Genomic DNA, 11494 nt, shown 5'->3' on the forward strand with positions numbered 1-11494 from the left:
AACTCCATTCCATACATATATATGGGGAGGTACAACCTCCAACTCGGTTTTACAGTGAAAACTGCAGGAACTTCAAACCGGCACTAGGAAACAGACTGAGAAAGCAGAGAAAAAGTGTCTCCTGCAACCCGTTCCCTTGGTGCTAGATGAACGAACGTCTCTCCACTTGCTCAGTTCTGAGAGATAAGTGTGTGTGAAAGCCGTCCTTCACCTAGCTTGTTGGGAACACAAAGTTTCTTTTCAGTTGCAAACTCCATTCCAAACATATATATGGGGAGGTACAAGCTCCAACTCGGTTTGACAGTGAAAACTGCAGGAACTTCAAACCGGCACTAGGAAACAGACTGAGAAAGCAGAGAAAATATGTCTCCTGCAACCGGTTCACTTGGTTCTAGATGAACGAACGTCTCTCCACTTGCTCAGTTCTGAGAGATAGGTGTGTGTGAAAGCCGTCCTTCACCTAGCTTTTTGGGAACACAAGGTTACTTTTCAGTTGCAAAATCCATTCCATACATATATATTTGGAGGTAGAAGGTCCAACTCGGTTTTACAGTGAAAACTGCAGGAACTTCAAACCGGCACTAGGAAACAGACTGAGAAAGCAGAGAAAAAGTGTCTCCTGCAACCCGTTCCCTTGGTGCTAGATGAACGAACGTCTCTCCACTTGCTCAGTTCTGAGAGATAAGTGTGTGTGAAAGCCGTCCTTCACCTAGCTTGTTGGGAACACAAAGTTTCTTTTCAGTTGCAAACTCCATTCCATACATATATATGGGGAGGTACAACCTCAAACTCGGTTTTACAGTGAAAACTGCAGGAACTTCAAACCGGCACTAGGAAACAGACTGAGAAAGCAGAGAAAAAGTGTCTCCTGCAACCCGTTCCCTTGGTGCTAGATGAACGAACGTCTCTCCACTTGCTCAGTTCTGAGAGATAAGTGTGTGTGAAAGCCGTCCTTCACCTAGCTTGTTGGGAACACAAAGTTTCTTTTCAGTTGCAAACTCCATTCCAAACATATATATGGGGAGGTACAAGCTCCAACTCGGTTTGACAGTGAAAACTGCAGGAACTTCAAACCGGCACTAGGAAACAGACTGTGAAAGCAGAGAAAAAGTGTCTCCTGCAACCCGTTCCCTTGGTGCTAGATGAACGAACGTCTCTCCACTTGCTCAGTTCTGAGAGATAAGTGTGTGTGAAAGCCGTCCTTCACCTAGCTTTTTGGGAACACAAAGTTTCTTTTCAGTTGCAAACTCCATTCCATACATACATATTTGGAGGTAGAAGCTCCAACTCGGTTTTACAGTGAAAACTGCAGGAACTTCAAACCGGCACTAGGAAACAGACTGAGAAAGCAGAGAAAAAGTGTCTCCTGCAACCCGTTCCCTTGGTGCTAGATGAACGAACGTCTCTCCACTTGCTCAGTTCTGAGAGATAAGTGTGTGTGAAAGCCGTCCTTCACCTAGCTTTTTGGGAACACAAAGTTTCTTTTCAGTTGCAAACTCCATTCCATACATATATATTTGGAGGTAGAAGCTCCAACTCGGTTTTACAGTGAAAACTGCAGGAACTTCATACCGGCACTAGGAAACAGACTGTGAAAGCAGAGAAAAAGTGTCTCCTGCAACCCGTTCCCTTGGTGCTAGATGAACGAACGTCTCTCCACTTGCTCAGTTCTGAGAGATAAGTGTGTGTGAAAGCCGTCCTTCACCTAGCTTGTTGGGAACACAAAGTTTCTTTTCAGTTGCAAACTCCATTCCATACATATATATGGGGAGGTACTAGCTCCAACTCGGTTTTACAGTGAAAACTGCAGGAACTTCAAACCGGCACTAGGAAACAGACTGAGAAAGCAGAGAAAAAGTGTCTCCTGCAACCCGTTCCCTTGGTGCTAGATGAACTAACGTCTCTCCACTTGCTCAGTTCTGAGAGATAAGTGTGTGTGAAAGCCGTCCTTCACCTAGCTTTTTGGGAACACAAAGTTTCTTTTCAGTTGCAAACTCCATTCCATACATATATATTTGGAGGTAGAAGCTACAACTCGGTTTTACAGTGAAAACTGCAGGAACTTCAAACCGGCACTAGGAAACAGACTGAGAAAGCAGAGAAAAAGTGTCTCCTGCAACCCGTTCCCTTGGTGCTAGATGAACGAACGTCTCTCCACTTGCTCAGTTCTGAGAGATAAGTGTGTGTGAAAGCCGTCCTTCACCTAGCTTGTTGGGAACACAAAGTTTCTTTTCAGTTGCAAACTCCATTCCATACATATATATGGGGAGGTACTAGCTCCAACTCGGTTTTACAGTGAAAACTGCAGGAACTTCAAACCGGCACTAGGAAACAGACTGAGAAAGCAGAGAAAAAGTGTCTCCTGCAACCCGTTCCCTTGGTGCTAGATGAACGAACGTCTCTACACTTGCTCAGTTCTGAGAGATAAGTGTGTGTGAAAGCCGTCCTTCACCTAGCTTTTTGGGAACACAAAGTTTCTTTTCAGTTGCAAACTCCATTCCATACATATATATTTGGAGATAGAAGCTCCAACTCGATTTTACAGTGAAAACTCCAGGAACTTCAAACCGGCACTACGAAACAGTCTGAGAAAGCAGAGAAAAAGTGTCTCCTGCAACCCGTTCCCTTGGTGCTAGATGAACGAACGTCTCTCCACTTGCTCAGTTCTGAGAGATAAGTGTGTGTGAAAGCCGTCCTTCACCTAGCTTGTTGGGAACACAAAGTTTCTTTTCAGTTGCAAACTCCATTCCATACATATATATGGGGAGGTACAAGCTCCAACTCGGTTTTACAGTGAAAACTGCAGGAACTTCAAACCGGCACTAGGAAACAGACTGAGAAAGCAGAGAAAAAGTGTCTCCTGCAACCCGTTCCCTTGGTGCTAGATGAACGAACGTCTCTCCACTTGCTCAGTTCTGAGAGATAAGTGTGTGTGAAAGCCGTCCTTCACCTATCTTGTTGGGAACACAAAGTTTCTTTTCAGTTGCAAACTCCATTCCATACATATATATGGGGAGGTACAAGCTCCAACTCGGTTTTACAGTGAAAACTGCAGGAACTTCAAACCGGCACTAGGAAACAGACTGAGAAAGCAGAGAAAATGTGTCTCCTGCAACCCGTTCTCTTGGTTCTAGATGAACGAACGTCTCTCCACTTGCTCAGTTCTGAGAGATAGGTGTGTGTGAAAGCCGTCCTTCACCTAGCTTTTTGGGAACACAAGGTTACTTTTCAGTTGCAAACTCCATTCCATACATATATATTTGGAGGTAGAAGGTCCAACTCGGTTTTACAGTGAAAACTGCAGGAACTTCAAATCGGCACTAGGAAACAGACTGAGAAAGCAGAGAAAAAGTGTCTCCTGCAACCCGTTCCCTTGGTGCTAGATGAACGAACGTCTCTCCACTTGCTCAGTTCTGAGAGATAAGTGTGTGTGAAAGCCGTCCTTCACCTAGCTTGTTGGGAACACAAAGTTTCTTTTCAGTTGCAAACTCCATTCCATACATATATATGGGGAGGTACCAGCTCCAACTCTGTTTTACAGTGAAAACTGCAGGAACTTCAAACCGGCACTAGGAAACAGACTGAGAAAGCAGAGAAAAAGTGTCTCCTGCAACCCGTTCCCTTGGTGCTAGATGAACGAACGTCTCTCCACTTGCTCAGTTCTGAGAGATAAGTGTGTGTGAAAGCCGTCCTTCACCTAGCTTTTTGGGAACACAAAGTTTCTTTTCAGTTGCAAACTCCATTCCATACATATATATTTGGAGGTAGAAGCTCCAACTCGGTTTTACAGTGAAAACTGCAGGAACTTTAAACCGGCACTAGGAAACAGACTGAGAAAGCAGAGAAAAAGTGTCTCCTGCAACCCGTTCCCTTGGTGCTAGATGAACGAACTTCTCTCCACTTGCTCAGTTCTGAGAGATAAGTGTGTGTGAAAGCCGTCCTTCACCTAGCTTGTTGGGAACACAAAGTTTCTTTTCAGTTGCAAACTCCATTCCATACATATATATGGGGAGGTACTAGCTCCAACTCGGTTATACAGGGAAAACTGCAGGAACTTCAAACCGGCACTAGGAAACAGACTGAGAAAGCAGAGAAAAAGTGTCTCCTGCAACCCGTTCCCTTGGTGCTAGATGAACGAACGTCTCTCCACTTGCTCAGTTCTGAGAGATAAGTGTGTGTGAAAGCCGCCCTTCACCTAGCTTTTTGGGAACACAAAGTTTCTTTTCAGTTGCAAACTCCATTCCATACATATATATTTGGAGGTAGAAGCTCCAACTCGGTTTTACAGTGAAAACTGCAGGAACTTCAAACCGGCACTAGGAAACAGACTGAGAAAGCAGAGAAAAAGTGTCTCCTGCAACCCGTTCCCTTGGTGCTAGATGAACGAACGTCTCTCCACTTGCTCAGTTCTGAGAGATAAGTGTGTGTGAAAGCCGTCCTTCACCTAGCTTGTTGGGAACACAAAGTTACTTTTCAGTTGAAAACTCCATTCCATACATATATATGGGGAGGTACTAGCTCCAACTCGGTTTTACAGTGAAAACTGCAGGAACTTCAAACCGGCACTAGGAAACAGACTGAGAAAGCAGAGAAAAAGTGTCTCCTGCAACCCGTTCCCTTGGTGCTAGATGAACGAACGTCTCTCCACTTGCTCAGTTCTGAGAGATAATTGTGTGTGAAAGCCGTCCTTCACCTAGCTTGTTGGGAACACAAAGTTTCTTTTCAGTTGCAAACTCCATTCCATACATATATATGGGGAGGTACAAGCTCCAACTCGGTTTTACAGTGAAAACTGCAGGAACTTCAAACCGGCACTAGGAAACAGACTGAGAAAGCAGAGAAAAAGTGTCTCCTGCAACCCGTTCCCTTGGTGCTAGATGAACGAACGTCTCTCCACTTGCTCAGTACTGAGAAATAAGTGTGTGTGAAAGCCGTCCTTCACCTAGCTTGTTGGGAACACAAAGTTTCTTTTCAGTTGCAAACTCCATTCCATACATATATATGGGGAGGTACAAGCTCCAACTCGGTTTTACAGTGAAAACTGCAGGAACTTCAAACCGGCACTAGGAAACAGACTGAGAAAGCAGAGAAAAAGTGTCTCCTGCAACCCGTTCCCTTGGTGCTAGATGAACGAACGTCTCTCCACTTGCTCAGTTCTGAGAGATAAGTGTGTGTGAAAGCCGTCCTTCACCTAGCTTGTGGGGAACACAAAGTTTCTTTTCAGTTGCAAAGTACATTCCATACATATATATGGGGAGGTACAAGCTCCAACTCGGTTTTACAGTGAAAACTGCAGGAACTTCAAACCGGCACTAGGAAACAGACTGAGAAAGCAGAGAAAAAGTGTCTCCTGCAACCCGTTCCCTTGGTGCTAGATGAACGAACGTCTCTCCACTTGCTCAGTTCTGAGAGATAAGTGTGTGTGAAAGCCGTCCTTCACCTAGCTTGTTGGGAACACAAAGTTTCTTTTCAGTTGCAAACTCCATTCCATACATATATATGGGGAGGTACAAGCTCCAACTCGGTTTTACAGTGAAAACTGCAGGAACTTCAAACCGGCACTAGGAAACAGACTGAGAAAGCAGAGAAAAAGTGTCTCCTGCAACCCGTTCCATTGGTGCTAGATGAACGAACGTCTCTCCACTTGCTCAGTTCTGAGAGATAAGTGTGTGTGAAAGCCGTCCTTCACCTAGCTTGTGGGGAACACAAAGTTTCTTTTCAGTTGCAAACTCCATTCCATACATATATATGGGGAGGTACAAGCTCCAACTCGGTTTTACAGTGAAAACTGCAGGAACTTCAAACCGGCACTAGGAAACAGACTGAGAAAGCAGAGAAAAAGTGTCTCCTGCAACCCGTTCCCTTGGTGCTAGATGAACGAACGTCTCTCCACTTGCTCAGTTCTGAGAGATAAGTGTGTGTGAAAGCCGTCCTTCACCTAGCTTGTGGGGAACACAAAGTTTCTTTTCAGTTGCAAACTCCATTCCATACATATATATGGGGAGGTACAAGCTCCAACTCGGTTTTACAGTGAAAACTGCAGGAACTTCAAACCGGCACTAGGAAACAGACTGAGAAAGCAGAGAAAAAGTGTCTCCTGCAACCCGTTCCCTTGGTGCTAGATGAACGAACGTCTCTCCACTTGCTCAGTTCTGAGAGATAAGTGTGTGTGAAAGCCGTCCTTCACCTAGCTTTTTGGGAACACAAAGTTTCTTTTCAGTTGCAAACTCCATTCCATACATACATATTTGGAGGTAGAAGCTCCAACTCGGTTTTACAGTGAAAACTGCAGGAACTTCAAACCGGCACTAGGAAACAGACTGAGAAAGCAGAGAAAAAGTGTCTCCTGCAACCCGTTCCCTTGGTGCTAGATGAACGAACTTCTCTCCACTTGCTCAGTTCTGAGAGATAAGTGTGTGTGAAAGCCGTCCTTCACCTAGCTTGTTGGGAACACAAAGTTTCTTTTCAGTTGCAAACTCCATTCCATACATATATATGGGGAGGTACTAGCTCCAACTCGGTTTTACAGTGAAAACTGCAGGAACTTCAAACCGGCACTAGGAAACAGACTGAGAAAGCAGAGAAAAAGTGTCTCCTGCAACCCGTTCCCTTGGTGCTAGATGAACTAACGTCTCTCCACTTGCTCAGTTCTGAGAGATAAGTGTGTGTGAAAGCCGTCCTTCACCTAGCTTTTTGGGAACACAAAGTTTCTTTTCAGTTGCAAACTCCATTCCATACATATATATTTGGAGGTAGAAGCTACAACTCGGTTTTACAGTGAAAACTGCAGGAACTTCAAACCGGCACTAGGAAACAGACTGAGAAAGCAGAGAAAAAGTGTCTCCTGCAACCCGTTCCCTTGGTGCTAGATGAACGAACGTCTCTCCACTTGCTCAGTTCTGAGAGATAAGTGTGTGTGAAAGCCGTCCTTCACCTAGCTTGTTGGGAACACAAAGTTTCTTTTCAGTTGCAAACTCCATTCCATACATATATATGGGGAGGTACTAGCTCCAACTCGGTTTTACAGTGAAAACTGCAGGAACTTCAAACCGGCACTAGGAAACAGACTGAGAAAGCAGAGAAAAAGTGTCTCCTGCAACCCGTTCCCTTGGTGCTAGATGAACGAACGTCTCTACACTTGCTCAGTTCTGAGAGATAAGTGTGTGTGAAAGCCGTCCTTCACCTAGCTTTTTGGGAACACAAAGTTTCTTTTCAGTTGCAAACTCCATTCCATACATATATATTTGGAGATAGAAGCTCCAACTCGATTTTACAGTGAAAACTCCAGGAACTTCAAACCGGCACTACGAAACAGTCTGAGAAAGCAGAGAAAAAGTGTCTCCTGCAACCCGTTCCCTTGGTGCTAGATGAACGAACGTCTCTCCACTTGCTCAGTTCTGAGAGATAAGTGTGTGTGAAAGCCGTCCTTCACCTAGCTTGTTGGGAACACAAAGTTTATTTTCAGTTGCAAACTCCATTCCATACATATATATGGGGAGGTACAAGCTCCAACTCGGTTTTACAGTGAAAACTGCAGGAACTTCAAACCGGCACTAGGAAACAGACTGAGAAATCAGAGAAAAAGTGTCTCCTGCAACCCGTTCCCTTGGTGCTAGATGAACGAACGTCTCTCCACTTGCTCAGTTCTGAGAGATAAGTGTGTGTGAAAGCCGTCCTTCACCTAGCTTGTTGGGAACACAAAGTTTCTTTTCAGTTGCAAACTCCATTCCATACATATATATGGGGAGGTACAAGCTCCAACTCGGTTTTACAGTGAAAACTGCAGGAACTTCAAACCGGCACTAGGAAACAGACTGAGAAAGCAGAGAAAAAGTGTCTCCTGCAACCCGTTCCCTTGGTGCTAGATGAACGAACGTCTCTCCACTTGCTCAGTTCTGAGAGATATGTGTGTGTGAAAGCCGTCCTTCACCTAGCTTGTGGGGAACACAAAGTTTCTTTTCAGTTGCAAACTCCATTCCATACATATATATGGGGAGGTACAAGCTCCAACTCGGTTTTACAGTGAAAACTGCAGGAACTTCAAACCGGCACTAGGAAACAGACTGAGAAAGCAGAGAAAAAGTGTCTCCTGCAACCCGTTCCCTTGGTGCTAGATGAACGAACGTCTCTCCACTTGCTCAGTTCTGAGAGATAAGTGTGTGTGAAAGCCGTCCTTCACCTAGCTTGTTGGGAACACAAATTTCTTTTCAGTTGCAAACACCATTCCATACATATATATGGGGAGGTAGAAGCTCCAACTCGGTTTTACAGTGAAAACTGCAGGAACTTCAAACCGGCACTAGGAAACAGACTGAGAAAGCAGAGAAAAAGTGTCTCCTGCAAACCGTTCCCTTGGTGCTAGATGAACGAACGTCTCTCCACTTGCTCAGTTCTGAGAGATAAGTGTGTGTGAAAGTCGTCCTTCACCTAGCTTGTTGGGAACACAAAGTTTCTTTTCAGTTGCAAACTCCATTCCATACATATATATGGGGAGGTACAAGCTCCAACTCGGTTTTACAGTGAAAACTGCAGGAACTTCAAACCGGCACTAGGAAACAGACTGAGAAAGCAGAGAAAAAGTGTCTCCTGCAACCCGTTCCCTTGGTGCTAGATGAACGAACGTCTCTCCACTTGCTCAGTTCTGAGAGATAAGTGTGTGTGAAAGCCGTCCTTCACCTATCTTGTTGGGAACACAAAGTTTCTTTTCAGTTGCAAACTCCATTCCATACATATATATGGGGAGGTACAAGCTCCAACTCGGTTTTACAGTGAAAACTGCAGGAACTTCAAACCGGCACTAGGAAACAGACTGAGAAAGCAGAGAAAAAGTGTCTCCTGCAACCCGTTCCCTTGGTGCTAGATGAACGAACGTCTCTCCACTTGCTCAGTTCTGAGAGATAAGTGTGTGTGAAAGCCGTCCTTCACCTAGCTTGTTGGGAACACAAATTTCTTTTCAGTTGCAAACACCATTCCATACATATATATGGGGAGGTAGAAGCTCCAACTCGGTTTTACAGTGAAAACTGCAGGAACTTCAAACCGGCACTAGGAAACAGACTGAGAAAGCAGAGAAAAAGTGTCTCCTGCAAACCGTTCCCTTGGTGCTAGATGAACGAACGTCTCTCCACTTGCTCAGTTCTGAGAGATAAGTGTGTGTGAAAGCCGTCCTTCACCTAGCTTGTTGGGAACACAAAGTTTCTTTTCAGTTGCAAACTCCATTCCATACATATATATGGGGAGGTACAAGCTCCAACTCGGTTTTACAGTGAAAACTGCAGGAACTTCAAACCGGCACTAGGAAACAGACTGAGAAAGCAGAGAAAAAGTGTCTCCTGCAACCCGTTCCCTTGGTGCTAGATGAACGAACGTCTCTCCACTTGCTCAGTTCTGAGAGATAAGTGTGTGTGAAAGCCGTCCTTCACCTATCTTGTTGGGAACACAAAGTTTCTTTTCAGTTGCAAACTCCATTCCATACATATATATGGGGAGGTACAAGCTCCAACTCGGTTTCACAGTGAAAACTGCAGGAACTTCAAACCGGCACTAGGAAACAGACTGAGAAAGCAGAGAAAATGTGTCTCCTGCAACCCGTTCTCTTGGTTCTAGATGAACGAACGTCTCTCCACTTGCTCAGTTCTGAGAGATAGGTGTGTGTGAAAGCCGTCCTTCACCTAGCTTTTTGGGAACACAAGGTTACTTTTCAGTTGCAAACTCCATTCCATACATATATATTTGGAGGTAGAAGGTCCAACTCGGTTTTACAGTGAAAACTGCAGGAACTTCAAATCGGCACTAGGAAACAGACTGAGAAAGCAGAGAAAAAGTGTCTCCTGCAACCCGTTCCCTTGGTGCTAGATGAACGAACGTCTCTCCACTTGCTCAGTTCTGAGAGATAAGTGTGTGTGAAAGCCGTCCTTCACCTAGCTTGTTGGGAACACAAAGTTTCTTTTCAGTTGCAAACTCCATTCCATACATATATATGGGGAGGTACCAGCTCCAACTCGGTTTTACAGTGAAAACTGCAGGAACTTCAAACCGGCACTAGGAAACAGACTGAGAAAGCAGAGAAAAAGTGTCTCCTGCAACCCGTTCCCTTGGTGCTAGATGAACGAACGTCTCTCCACTTGCTCAGTTCTGAGAGATAAGTGTGTGTGAAAGCCGTCCTTCACCTAGCTTTTTGGGAACACAAAGTTTCTTTTCAGTTGCAAACTCCATTCCATACATATATATTTGGAGGTAGAAGCTCCAACTCGGTTTTACAGTGAAAACTGCAGGAACTTTAAACCGGCACTAGGAAACAGACTGAGAAAGCAGAGAAAAAGTGTCTCCTGCAACCCGTTCCCTTGGTGCTAGATGAACGAACTTCTCTCCACTTGCTCAGTTCTGAGAGATAAGTGTGTGTGAAAGCCGTCCTTCACCTAGCTTGTTGGGAACACAAAGTTTCTTTTCAGTTGCAAACTCCATTCCATACATATATATGGGGAGGTACTAGCTCCAACTCGGTTATACAGGGAAAACTGCAGGAACTTCAAACCGGCACTAGGAAACAGACTGAGAAAGCAGAGAAAAAGTGTCTCCTGCAACCCGTTCCCTTGGTGCTAGATGAACGAACGTCTCTCCACTTGCTCAGTTCTGAGAGATAAGTGTGTGTGAAAGCCGCCCTTCACCTAGCTTTTTGGGAACACAAAGTTTCTTTTCAGTTGCAAACTCCATTCCATACATATATATTTGGAGGTAGAAGCTCCAACTCGGTTTTACAGTGAAAACTGCAGGAACTTCAAACCGGCACTAGGAAACAGACTGAGAAAGCAGAGAAAAAGTGTCTCCTGCAACCCGTTCCCTTGGTGCTAGATGAACGAACGTCTCTCCACTTGCTCAGTTCTGAGAGATAAGTGTGTGTGAAAGCCGTCCTTCACCTAGCTTGTTGGGAACACAAAGTTACTTTTCAGTTGCAAACTCCATTCCATACATATATATGGGGAGGTACTAGCTCCAACTCGGTTTTACAGTGAAAACTGCAGGAACTTCAAACCGGCACTAGGAAACAGACTGAGAAAGCAGAGAAAAAGTGTCTCCTGCAACCCGTTCCCTTGGTGCTAGATGAACGAACGTCTCTCCACTTGCTCAGTTCTGAGAGATAATTGTGTGTGAAAGCCGTCCTTCACCTAGCTTGTTGGGAACACAAAGTTTCTTTTCAGTTGCAAACTCCATTCCATACATATATATGGGGAGGTACAAGCTCCAACTCGGTTTTACAGTGAAAACTGCAGGAACTTCAAACCGGCACTAGGAAACAGACTGAGAAAGCAGAGAAAAAGTGTCTCCTGCAACCCGTTCCCTTGGTGCTAGATGAACGAACGTCTCTCCACTTGCTCAGTACTGAGAAATAAGTGTGTGTGAAAGCCGTCCTTCACCTAGCTTGTTGGGAACACAAAGTTTCTTTTCAGTTGCAAACTCCATTCCATACATATATATGGGGAGGTACAAGCTCCAA

This window comes from Camelus dromedarius, unplaced genomic scaffold, assembly GCF_036321535.1.
Source record: "Camelus dromedarius isolate mCamDro1 unplaced genomic scaffold, mCamDro1.pat HAP1_SCAFFOLD_31, whole genome shotgun sequence".
Lineage (NCBI taxonomy): Eukaryota > Metazoa > Chordata > Mammalia > Artiodactyla > Camelidae > Camelus > Camelus dromedarius.